At 42.7% G+C, this 11,905-nt stretch overlaps 1 pseudogene across 1 annotated transcript; it reads right to left on the bottom strand.

Moving 5' to 3' along the window:
* Positions 1-1,901: 1,901 nt before the first annotated feature.
* On the bottom strand, positions 1,902-2,447 carry LOC310777435 (gamma-crystallin M2 pseudogene; annotated as a pseudogene). Its single transcript has one exon. The product of its transcript is annotated as a gamma-crystallin M2 pseudogene (transcript).
* Positions 2,448-11,905: the final 9,458 nt, after the last annotated feature.

Genomic DNA, 11,905 nt, shown 5'->3' with positions numbered 1-11,905 from the left:
GTTTACATAATCGTCCTGCTCATAAACCTTCACTGTCAGTTCATTGCTGTAGCTTGCCCATGTGCAAGTTTGATCTTTGTCATAATGCTACTTTCTTTCGGCCAGGTTGCTGTTGAGAGACAGAGGTTAAACTCAACATAATGTGAGGAAAGTTTAATTCAATTCAGGGGTGGAAAGAGTGCACAAAAAATCTACTCAAGTAAAAGTATTGTTACTTTGATGATAGGATATAAGTAAAATTACTCGTTTGACAAATCTACTTGAGTAAAAGTAAAAAGTAGCTCTTTTAAAATGTACTTGGAGTAAAAGTTACTTAGTTACTTTTTTGGGGGGGGCTACAGTATATAATTTCAATCTAGGTTATTTTTCTCATTTTCTTCAATTTCATCCTCAACTGTGGGGACTGGGGGGAATAGCGTGATCCTCCCATGTGCTATGTCCTGCTGGTGAAACTCCTCACTGTCAGGTGAAAAGTAGCGGTATTGGAGGAAGCATGTGCTAGTCTACAACTCTCACCAGATCGGGGGGTTCCAGACATAGATGCATTGTGTCTATGGCTGGCTACTGCAAGACTACTTTCACCTCTGATATTAATGGTCAGAGATTAACACTGTTCTCTCACATAGTAAAGTCGAGCCGTGGTCTAAGAGGTTTGCGCTTGTTATTCGGGATTCTTCTTGGTTCCTTTCTGAAAACACGTTGAATTCAATAGCCTTTGGCGACACATCATCACATGTTGTCCAGTTGGATAGTCCTCTAATTACATTCCTGTATCACACAGAGGGTCTCATAAAAGTCCTTAGAGGCATTTACAGGTTTACTTCAGAAAAGCCCAGAATTTTTTTTATTTTATCCATAATACGCCTGTCAGACAGTATTTGTTGAAAGAGGCATTGCCAAGAAGTGAGTCAGTTGTGCTCCACCATGAAGCTCTGAGACGGCTATTAAGTGATTTACCGACCTCTGGGTAGAGACTTCATTGACATAAAATCCCTATCTTCCTATGTCAAAATATGGCACTCTCCAGACAACATAAGTATGTGAATAATACCAGAAGCCACATGCACACTGGCACCTACGTTGAACAGAGTATTCATTAATGATTGATTACTTTTGAACAAACAAGATTTAAAAAGCAATTCCTTCTCATCAAGTCACATGGGTCATATGCCAATGTATTTTGGTCTTTTGGTCATTTGCTGTACATCTCAACTCATGACTCACAATGATTTTTCCAATGAGTGTAAACAATATATTTCTTAAAACTGTATCTTGTTTTATGGTGTAAGGACTCTTCCAAACTTTGTGAGGTAATCAAGTACAAGGACATTTCTCTCTAGAATATCAATTGTTGTTGTACAAGAATTTGCTGTGTATGATTCACAGCACGAGGATATTCTTGGCACGTTTCTCAACCACTTATCTATCAGGTGTTTTTCAGTTTAAAGTTTGGTGATTTGTGATGATGATTCTTTTATGGCTTTTCTTTATATCTCTTTCTGTCCAGAGCAAAAATGGCCGACTTTACGTTTTGGAAATAACCTGCGACGATGTTTAAGCGCGTGTTGTACGACGATGCCGGCCCGGAGAATTGCACAGATTTACTTTTCTATAACACTTTGTGCTTTGCACCATTTATTTCTCTATAAATGTAATGTTATATAATGTAACGTTTGTTTGTTGCATCTGTAACTTCCTGCTGCTTTTCTTGGCCAGGTCCCGCCAAAAATATGTTATCTTATTTTGAAGCAGCGATGGCCAGGATTTAGCAGCGGTGCAATTGAATTGATATGTAAACCATGGCCATTGGCCCCAGAAGAAACACACTGAAATATTGATATGACATTAACAATACTTTATTTCCATGACTTCATCTGCTCATAGGAGTAAAGAAGGTTGATCTAGTAGCAGGAGTCCATGATGCGCTTCATGCTCATGAACCTCATGCCGCTGCCGCCCATGTTCTGGAAGTTCCTGTACTCTCCGGGACGGAAGTACATCATCTTGCCTCTGTAGTTGGGCTGCTCGTACATCAGCCAGTGGCCGTCCATCACGTGGCAGGACATGCAGTTGGACATGCGGTAACGGTCCATGACGTTCTCGCAGTCCTCCATCATCTCGTAACTCTGGCCACCGAAGTTCTCCCTCTCGTAGATCTTCATCCTGTAGTTGCCTCTGTGCATGGGGACGGTGCGGCAGGACCTGATGCAGTCGCTCATGCCGAACATGCTCATGTGGTCGGAGTACTCGCCCCTCCTGAAGAAGTACTGGTTGCCCTGGTAGTTGGTGCGGTCGTACACCATGAAGCAGCCCCTCTCCACCCTGCAGGAGTGGCACCTGCTCAGGTAGGAGGACATGTCGGCGCAGTCGCTGCTGCACTCGTAGGAGCGGCCCTGGAAGTTCCTGTCCTCGTAGAAGACGATCTTGCTCATGTTCATGGAAGTCATTTTGACTGTTTGGTCACTGCTGCTGCTGCTGCTGCTGCTGTTGCTGCTGTGGCTGCTGGTGGTGAACTGACTTCCTACCTGTTTGAAGCCTTCCTTTTATACCTGGCACCCAGAGGCCCTGTGGCCTGAACCTGCTGACTCGGCAACATTCCATAGAAGCCCATAGAGCGCTGAGGCTTGTTAACGTTTCTCTCAAAAACCTTGGAAAGGCGCTTTCTCTTAGAACGTCACACAAAGCACTGAAAAGGCTGAAAGGGTTAACAATGAATAGCAGCACCAAAGAGTGTGTGTACCGCGTCCAACACAATAGCTGTAGCAGCCCAACTGCTTCACAGCTAGGCTTCAGTAGCCTCGATGGGATTATCATTACTCATGTCCTGGAAGGTTTCATGCCATCCTTACTCAGATTATACTGTCCAGATTAAGTCTGTTATTTTATTTAGCCAGCATTTGGTTGGTGAATTTCTGTTCATCCGTTTCATAACTCACCATTTATTCAGGATTCCTGTTTGTCCTTTTCATGTCATTCATTTTCATATACGTGATTTGTTATTTTGGGCCACAGTCAACCATAGAATGTCAAATTGGAAATGCATTTTCAAAAGTCTGAATGAAATTTGACTCTAAATAAAAAATACATAAAAAGATAGATAAAATCTATATCTTACACTTTTGCTGAAGACTTATCCACACGACATCAGCAAAAACATGATCATAGAGGTGTATGGTATATGAAACACCATATGGATACTGTTGGAGAAAAATATAAGTTCCATTGGCATTTCCTAATCAATAAGCTATATTTGCATACACATAATTATGCTACAGTGAGTTACAATGACATGACATCTCACACATATAGATTCACCCATTGCATTGAGGACTTCTCTCCTTTTGCTGAAACCTTGGTCAGTGCATCGAGGTAAACAGTGAACCACTTGAAGAAAACCAGTTGAAATGAAATGATGGAGCCAGGAGTCAGAAGAAGTCGTCTGATATGATGTATTGAACATAGATCTTGGCCAAGAGATGCACGATGTCCTTTCTCAGCAAGGCAGGTCAGCAGTGTAACAGAGTCAATTTCGCACGCCTCCTTAGTTGGCGATGCTATCAGCAGGTCATCAGCATATATCAACAAAGAACTTCCACCTGGCAATGTCAATGATTGCAAATATTTTCTCACGGCCATGAAGAATACATGAATACATGAAGATAGTCAATATCTTTTTGCATTTACCTTCCAAAATAAACAGTTTACCTGGCGGAGGCTTCCGCATGGGTTTTCAGATTCACCGACAATATATGCTGAGGCCGTGAGAAAAGATTTGCAATTGGATTATGGAATATTATTGGATTTTAAATGTCCTTTTAAATGATCCTATTAGACATTTATGTGAAAGTTGGTCATAATTAGCGTATTAATTCACGAGTTATTGCCAAAAACATCTTTTATGAGGTCACAGTGACACTGACCTTTGACCTTTGACCACCAAATTGTAATCGGTTCATCATTGAGCTACGCTGAGTCAGTTGCTGGTTTTGTTTGTTCCCATAACAAATGGGGACAACTAGCTTCTTACTCCTCCTCTGTGTGTTCTATAAAAATAGCCAGAGTTAAGGCTCAGCAGCCCTGCAGGCCACCCAGCACTCATCCAGCGATAAGATAAAGAGAACAGGAGCAGCAATCAGTGTAGAGGCGGGCTGGCACATCGAAGAGTTTCCTGGTGAGACCGTGGGCGCTTCCATGACACCCTCCCTGTTTCCAGCTGCCGGTTGCCTGTTTCCGCCCAGGACTGGTCATAGCGAAAGAGACTGAAAATAATCATAATAATTGTTGTGACTTTGTACTTACCTATGTCTTGTAATGATGCCCCCCAGCACAATAATTTCACACGTGCATAATTGTACAACGGAGTGACAATATCTTGAATCTTGAAAGAGAGAGACCGCTAAAGCTACGTTCAATGACCAAATAATAAGAGTTCCGGTTTGGACGTTTAGCCTTCAAAACAAAAGAGGCCGCTATGCAACCACATACTATTTTTAGCCATTTCGGCTCAAATAAGCCTGTACAGTACGAGCGAATTGACATTCACCTCGTTTTTGTAAAATATCGCCGCTATGCAACCACACAACTTTACTATTTTTAGCCATTTCGTTTAAAAATAAGCCAAACGTTCCCACTCTTTGACAGCGGCGCCTCCTTGCAAGTGAAAAAAATGTAAACAGGAAGTCGACAACCGACGACCGCTGAGAATCATGGGAAACGTAGGTCCAGGAATAAGGTGAATACAGGCAATTATGCTCATGCTGTTTACCTACTGATATTAGATGACTCGAAAGCTGGTGTTCATTAATGTCGAATTCCTGTGTTACCCTCTCAACTTGCTCCTGATAGGCCGAGGGTGATCTCAAAAAAGGAATATTGCCAGTATTGTCAAAAAAATCACAGACTGAAATCGCATCCAGCTGGAAAAATGTGATGACAAGAATAATCACATCTTCACCGAAAACCGTCCCTTCCATCTGTATTCCTGGATATGATTTTGGAAATGACTTAAGTTTGCGTGATGCCACTGCAGTATATTTAGCAATGTTCCTGTCTCATGATATCTCTCCTGTCTATACCCCGTTCTCATTGCTTTGCTTTTGGAGCCATTTGCATTCTCTTGTGTGCTGATTAAAGCCGATTGATTTTGGTTTGTTGTAAAAGTGTTGTAACTTATTTGCCAGCAAATCGTTTGGATTCGCGCATGGCTTTTCCCCCTTCCCCCCATTGTAATTTCTCATCTACCATGACAAGAAACATGGTAAAGTAAGCAGATATAAGATATTTTATTCACATCTTGAAATAAGAGCAGTTGTGTAGGATGTGGCAGTCCAGATCTCTGGGCCCTGGCTGCCAGATCTTGAATCACGCCCACGGGTGTCGGTTTGGTCTCTTGTTGAGAAAGAGCTGACGGCAGAAACAAGAAATGAGTTCCCGATGCAACCTCAACCAAAACGATACCGTGGATTTATTCCAAACCTGGAAATTAACACTACCTCTGAGTGCTATGAAGCTGTAGATTCTCTGCTGAGACGCGACCCAAACACATCCCCATCAATATGAGAGGGGCCCCAGGTCAGCCATGCTTTTCAATAAAAAAGATTGTTCTGAGATCCCTGTGCTTGCTGAGACTCCTGAGAGTCTGACCGTGCTGCAGTAAATGACATTTTAACAGTGCTTAATTTGTGAATGATGAGGTCCCCGAACACCAACCAAGGGGTCGTGTTCCCACGAGTCGGTGTGGAGGGAAAAGTTTCCCGAACATATCAAGACAACAAGCATGGGAGAGGGTGGCTTACTGTAGACTTAACAGGATCAACATTACTAAATGACCCACTATATTAGTGAGCTTTTTAGTTTATGTTGGTAAGTCACCTGCCTCCAGCAATTTAAACAATAACTATGCCAACCCCATTCCACCATGAAAGCAGGCAACTGTCGCAATGGACACGGTGAATTTCAGGGCAGATATACTGTATATAAAGAGCAGCTAGGGTGTCAAACTCATTTAGTTCATGGGCCACATGCCAATTTGACCTCAAGTGGGCCAGACAAAGAAAATCAATCATAACCTATGAGACCAAACCTCACATTTTCCGAGTTTATTTTAGTGTAAAGAATTACAGGTATATTTTAAGAACACATTTTCAGGTAGGGTTATCTCAGCTAACATCAAACAAATGATCAAATCTACTGTCAACTGTGCATCACAATTGAACCTATAATTGAACTGTGCACTTCTCTATGGTCAAGCCGCGTAATGAAAATAGTTTAACATTTGATTTAGTGATGAAAACATGAATAGGCTACTTACTATTTAACTTGCTCCTGAAACCTGGCATCTCTTAGCCTTCGCAAGTGCATCACACTGGATTGAAGGACTTCTCAGTGCCATTTTCACACTTTGCAAAGTCATCCTGTGGGCCGGTTCGGACCCTTTCGCGGGCCGGGTCTGGCCCCCGGGCCGTATGTTTGACACCTCTGAGCTACACACCGCCCTTTGTTTTCAGCTGATAAAATCAATGCTTAAGTGAAGGACAGTAATCATGTTCCATATCCTCACATTAATAAAGTAAGCCCCCACAAATCAGGACTTTGTCACTGCCTCCCCACCCCCCACCCCACAATGCCCCCTAAGCAAACTCTGCAACGACGGGTCCATGGACATTATCCATGGACATTATCCCATGGACACGTAAAGGACTTTTACTTGACATCTTACATGGACATTTACATTAAGATTTTACATGGACGTAATCCCACGGACACTATCCTACCCCCCCCCCCCCATACACACACACACACATGTTTATATCACTTTAAAGGACTTTACTTTGCACTTTATAATTTATAATTTGAGATTGTTTTCAGTTTGCTCCACCTTCTAGTATTGTTGTGATCCCTGCGCTGCATACTGCACAAAGACAAATTCCTCCTTTATGATGACTCACTATGGCTATTAAAATCATCTTGTATCTATCCTGTCTTGTGATACACATGTCAAATAATGTCGCATTTTCACAAGAGATAAGTAGAGCTTGTTGGTTAATTGTGCTTTTAATTTAATTGCCTAGCCTTTTTTACAGCACTGAAATACATGAAAGATCTGTGGTAACATTATAACAGTACTTGCTGAATTATAAAGTCATATAAAAACAAGTAAATTACAAAGTAATTTGTTTATGGATTTGTTTGTTGGTAAGCAGCAGGTCATATATAACTTAAGCAGACAGATGCTTTTCCACAAAAGGCTTTGAACTTGAGTATTCCAGTTTGCTCTCTCTAATATATTGAACTTTATTGAAGGAAAACCCCTTGAGATGAATCATCTCGTTTTAGAGGGGGACCTATGTCTAATCACTAGGTCGACCTGCTGCTCAAATACACCTCTAACTAATGAGGGGTGTTAAAAAGTGTAATGTCTGCCACCTGCTGGACCAATAAAAGACCTTGATAAACAAACAATTAAGAATACACAAACAATTTAGGATATAGAGAGGACTGCGGAAAGAAGGATTAGTCAGTAAAAAAAAAGAAAAAAAAAAAGGCACATCCTGGGCACAACTTAGTTCACATTTTCCCCTCGTCATCCCCTCCCAGGCGAGCGCACAGCTGCTGCAACAAGAGGCACTCCAGGAGAACTGGGTAACAGAGAATGGAGGGTGGGGGGGTATTTTTGTTTCCCTTGTGCCTCCTTTCTGACCAAGCTGGCAGTGCATAGTTCATTAGCTCGCACACAGAACAATAATGCCAAACCCTTCCTGAGCATGTTCACTGGACATATTACAGACATTACGCACTGGTTTTGCCCCATTAAGCATCCATAGGTTCATGCCAAGAACCACATCCAGCAATTAACAAGCCGGCTATATGAATGTGGGACCGCTCTGCAGCTAAGTGCCAAAACGATTGTCAGGGAAAGGCCCGTTGATTTCCCCCAGAGTTGAACAGTGCATCTGTTTTGTGAGGAAATGTTCACTCTGAAAGTGTTATTTCTCATTTATTTGACTGCCACCCCCTGTGAACCCAACTCATATCTGGCAGGAGGGAGAGAGCGGTGCCAGTATTGTGTTGGCTAAATTGTGTATTTGGAAAAGAAGTTCATTAGAAAAATCTGCAAACCAGACCTGACAGCAGAACTCTGTTTTTGGCATATGAGTGGAGGAACCCACCAAAGGTCAGATGCAGAGACCTGAAGTGATTCCATGCTAAAACAATGTGAGCCTGGTCCCCCTGAAATTTTGTGAAATTGTGTTCTTTGCACGAAAAGTGAATTTGTGTGTTTAACCATGAGAGACACAACCAGAAACTGGTAGGCTATAGTCTGGATAGTAGTTCATCATTGGAATGTAAGAGGGTCGATCCCAAAGCTGCAAAACTCACTGTTCCTCCTGTCCTCCACTACCTGCTCCTTTTCTCTGTGAAAGATTCAGACATTAGTGCCACCATGTTGCTTGCCTCCAATAGTGGAGGAAACAAGAGAAGTCCTTAGACAAAGGACACAGGTGCAGGTCTTGAGGTGACCTCACTGTGAACATGCCCAGAATATGACATCATTGACAAAAACAAACAAAAAAGTGTCATGGTGGTTTGATAGTACTGGGTGGTATTCTCAGTTGTACCATGGTACTGTGCCTGTCATGGTATAAAGTGCCACTGTACTATGTAATGGCACCTGTAATTCCATTTCAACCACAGTAGCCTACTTATAATAGCGGTATGATGGTACTGAATGGTGTTTTCAGTTTTATGGTATGTCGTTACTAAAGGGTTAGATATCCTTACTGCAAGAAGTTGCAAGAACAGAGCTTTGTCTAAATTGGAGAAAATACATCAAGATTTTAGAAAGTTTTATATATTCTGTAAAATCATTCAAATACTTGATAAAGTAGACTCTTCTGTTGCTACTGCATCATGGGGGCCTCAGCCTGTTTGTGTTGCATTTTGTGTTGAGCTCTGGTGAGTGGCTGTTACCTGAACATGTCCGTTAGCGAGCCTAGCATTAGCCTAGCTTGTTAGTACTGTAGCATCTGGGGAAAGGACACTTACTCTAAATGCAGCGTGTTAACGATCACATAGGCCTATTGATACAAACAATCAGGGTAATTTAAGAGTGTTTGTATATTACATTTGGCGCATTTGATGTTATTTGTGTTCATACTAAATGTAGCATTTAACATTAGCTAAGCTAATTGTGTTGTAATTGGTGTCATATGAGGTAAAAATTAGCATTTCCCCGCCCTATCGTAGTAAAAGGTTACCTCATGCAACTGAAATGTGATATAATATTAGTAAGTAACATGGTTAAGTGTGAATGTAAGAACTTTATACAGTACGACTATAATTTATTTTCAGAATTGGGATATTGGATAATGTTGTTTTAAAGCTAAAATAATAGCCTGCTTTGCCCAATCTCAAATGACTTCCAGTCAAACAGACTTTTATTCAGCACAGGTTATATTTGTGTGATATTCACAGTTTCTTTACAGCCATGGTTTATGGTATGGTTTGGTGGGGTGGTAGCCTGATATCAGATGAATTGTCAACTCGCACTCCATTTCCTTCTTCAGAAGCAGGCGACTCGGTGGAGTGGGCGGACTCAAAGGTCTGGACCCAGGCGAGTAGAGTGGAGAACAGTTCCATAAATGGTGAGGAAAATAGAAATGATTCTAACTGTATGCTGTACTGCTATCTGCATTAGGGCCGGCCCTGGGCGATAATCCAATATTATATTTTAGCTTTCAGTGGAATCATATTGTGATGATATGAAGATATTTTGATATTGTGAGTGACACGCATGTCTGCTGTCTAATTTGATGACGATAAGCAAATTTGACTTAAAAACTCATAAAATGAGGTAGGAAATCTTTGACATTACACAACACATTACCACAACCACATTAATACTGGTTGCTCTTTTTCTTTCTTTCTTTCTTTCTTTCTTTCTTTCTTTCATATCACCCAGCCCTAATCTACATATATTTGTTTGTGAATGATTCGGTGTGGTCCCATCCCATGCTCTGGGCCGATGGCGAGCTCTCCCAGTGACCATCTCTCCATGGAGGGAGCATTTGGAAGCAGAGTGGCCGGCTGTTTCCGACTCCAGAAATTCAGGTAAGGGGCAGGAACAACACACTTTTTTTTTTTAAATTCGGGTAGATACACACTTTCAAAGATACACCTCAAAGCAGGGCTCAACATTGCCATTTGGTGACTGGCCTGGAGGAATATTTCGCACTAGCTTAACCTTGTTAGTAGCCCATTGGAGCCAGTAGATTTCCTAAACAGATAAAAACATATGGCTCTATTCTGGTCAATAATCATGCAGGTGCAGCTGGTACTAATTCACGGTGCTTTCGCTTTTAGACGTGCCAACTCAATTTGGTAATTTAGTGTACTAGGCATCTCGCGCGCTATGTGCACTCGATGCCCGCGGCCGAGCCCATTGCTCGGCTGCTGCATGGCCTCACCTGCCCTATTCACCTAATGCTCATACGCAGGGGTGGGCCAAATTCTTCCGGGTTGTGTTAACACTTCCGGTGGTGCGAAATCCAAAAGAACGTCGGAAGAAGAAAGTTGTTTTTAGAGCAGGAATGCGTTGAACATCGCCCGCAGCTGTGGTCTGAGTGATACAAATCAAGTCGAAGAGGAAAAAGATGAGATCAACAAAAAGAAAACAACGAAATGGGCAGTTAACAGCAACACACTGAGAGACGTCCTTGGACAAAACATACCTGGACTCCAACATAGAAAGCTTCAGATGGTTTTCAGTCTCCTCCGAGCACAGCGCGAGCCACTTACGTCTATAAGACCCGCAGACGTTAGCGTAATTCCCTTGAATGCGAGAATTAACGTTGGCGTTGCATTAGTCTTGCTGGCCAGCCTCCTCTCCCTTCCGTCCGAGGAGTCTGGCGCCGCAGGTCTCCATAACTGGGATAAACCCTCCCCTGCTCTACTCTGCTCTCCCATTGGAGGCGTTTGTTTCAGACGCTGCCGGATTTCCGCTCCCCGCTTAAGAAGCTCTGTCATTGGTTCCGACCATGTCAATCAGAGTGGCTTCCGCTCCCTCCCCCCTGTGTGTTGCTGTAAATAGTACCCTGCCACCTCAGGGAAAACAACAACGCTAACGGCAAGTTGGATTGTTTGAAACAATTTTCCAAGGGCACTCCCGCTAAGCGCCGCCCATCGCAATCCCCCTATGGAGACCTGCGACGCCAGACTCCTCGGACGGAAGGGAGAAGAGGCTGGTCAGCGAGACTAGCGTTGCATTAACATGGCATTGCATTCTTAGACATTGAGGTTTGCTTTTATTTCGTAAGGTTACATACAACTGGCTAAATTATTAATTAAGTCAGAGTTAGATGATATTGGAGCAGCCGGATTTTTTTTTTTTTTTTTTTTTTTAGCCGGGAAGTCGTGATACAACCACACAACCGGGTCAAATGGGCGTGGCTACATAAGGTGAATACTGTGTTGCTCACTAAATGTTATTGCATCAGTGATGTCATAATGTGTGTGTGTGTGTGTGTGTGTGTGTGTGTGTGTGTGTGTGTGTGGCCCATTATGATATCACTGATGACATCATCAGTGTGTGTGTTTGTGTTTGTGTGTGTGTGTGTGTGTGTGTGTGTGTGTGTGTGTGTGTGTGTGCCCCCCTATGACATCACTGTCAGTCTTGTCACAAGGCCTCCTTGTGTGTGTGACATCACTGATCAGTCTTGTCACAACAGCAGCTGAGCTGTGTCTGTGAGCCCGCAAAGCGGGTGAGACCTCAAAGGTAAACCAACGAGGGACAGTAGAATTGAGTGATGAGGAGGAGGGGAAGGAGGGCGAGGACGAAGCACGGTAGGCTAGAAAGCAGCTCGCTCTGTTTCTAGTTCGATTTAACAGGCATGTCTTACTGAACAGA

This window comes from Poromitra crassiceps (genome assembly GCF_964638095.1).
Source record: "Poromitra crassiceps genome assembly, chromosome: 5".
Lineage (NCBI taxonomy): Eukaryota > Metazoa > Chordata > Actinopteri > Beryciformes > Melamphaidae > Poromitra > Poromitra crassiceps.
This window is presented reverse-complemented; position numbering and strand designations above follow the sequence as displayed.